Genomic DNA, 1,452 nt, shown 5'->3' on the forward strand with positions numbered 1-1,452 from the left:
AGCCCTCACTCTAGACTCCTGTGATGACAGAAATACCTAGTTATATATCTCTTTTAAACAGTTTTCTCCCTCCTCTGTTTCATTGCAGTATACATTATTGAACCCATCTTACTCAGTCTCTCCCGAACCCCAAGGACAGTCCCATTCTACAACAGTGGCATCATGTAATATTTATCCTAATAAAAATGTATTTAAAATTGACTTAATCTCTCATGTTCTTCTAGTATTGGTTTAGTGAAGAGTGGAGGGCTGGGAGCTATTGTATAGCTTTTTTTAAATTTTTATTTTATTATTTGTGTGTGTGTGTACCATCAAATCAGATCTGACTGGTACAGGAGGAAATTGTCCCTCCTTCCTCAGCAGAGCATCTGGTGGATTCGAACCGTGCACCTCTGGGATTGCAGTGCAGCTTCTTGCCACTAGGCCACCAGAGCTCCCCTGTTGTATAGCTTTTGATAAATGTGGTTCTTAAAAGACTGTAGGTAATTATCCCTTGCACTCTTTTTTTCAGTAAAATTAGAAGATGAGAAAATCCAAGTTCGTGTAGATGTTCTCACTTAGAAGTGTACATGAGGCCAGTGGTTGAACTTCTGTCAAAAAGGGTGTTTAAACACAATGGAAAAGAAGGTAGATCCCAGGTGAGTGATGAAACTTGACCAAAAAGAAAAAAAAATGTGGAGTTATGGTTCATGTAAAAGTCTGTACACACTTTGTAGGAGGATATCTCCCCTTCCGCTTAATCATGTGTGAGTGAGTTGGGCAGTGTTGTTATGTACTGGAGACTTGGAACTGACTCAGAGCTGACCCTTCAGCGGGTTTTCAGAGGCAGTTAATTGCACAGGTGGAGACTGCCCATCCTTCTTCCACAGGGTAACTGGTGGCCTTGAACCACATCTCTTCCAGATAGCAGCACAGCCACTTGCTGCTGGGCCACCACAGCTCCTAGTGAGCTTCAAGTGAGATTTTTGTTGTCTTGATGATACTGAGACCTTGGTTCTAGGCCTTAGCTTCTTCAGCTCTTTTCAACTCAGTTTCTTTCCAAAGTACATGTGCCAGGAAGTTACCTAATCATGCCTCATATCCTCTTTGATTTGTGCTTCTAGTTATAACTTTCACTCTTCTACATCTGGGGCCTTCTGAGTTCAGTTGGTTTATAACCCAAGAGGAGCCCCCGGTAGAAGATTGGCAGGAAAGGGGAGAATAAGATGACAATATTTATTCCATAACACTTTCCTTGCTGGTTGACTCCATTAAGGCTCCTGGCATCTCAAAAGGTAGACTCTGTATGGATGCTCCATTCCTTCTGGGGTCTGATAATTGTTCCATCTCTACCTCTTTGAGCCTACAGGTGATAGATACTACTAGCCTTAGGTTCCTGCATATTTTTCTTGTGATTCTTCTATATCATATCTTTGTGCATAATATGCCATTCACAGATTATTCTATTTTTTC

The 1,452-nt window shown here is 41.4% G+C and overlaps 1 protein-coding gene across 1 annotated transcript in view; it reads left to right on the forward strand.

Moving 5' to 3' along the window:
- Window positions 1–1,452, forward strand: part of SFI1 (Sfi1 homolog, spindle assembly associated (yeast)) — a 129,651-nt gene that overhangs the window by 12,132 nt on the left and 116,067 nt on the right. The window lies entirely within an intron of this gene.

Source organism: Elephantulus edwardii, unplaced genomic scaffold (genome assembly GCF_000299155.1).
Source record: "Elephantulus edwardii isolate Elephantulus edwardi_28Jun2011 unplaced genomic scaffold, EleEdw1.0 scaffold00151, whole genome shotgun sequence".
Lineage (NCBI taxonomy): Eukaryota > Metazoa > Chordata > Mammalia > Macroscelidea > Macroscelididae > Elephantulus > Elephantulus edwardii.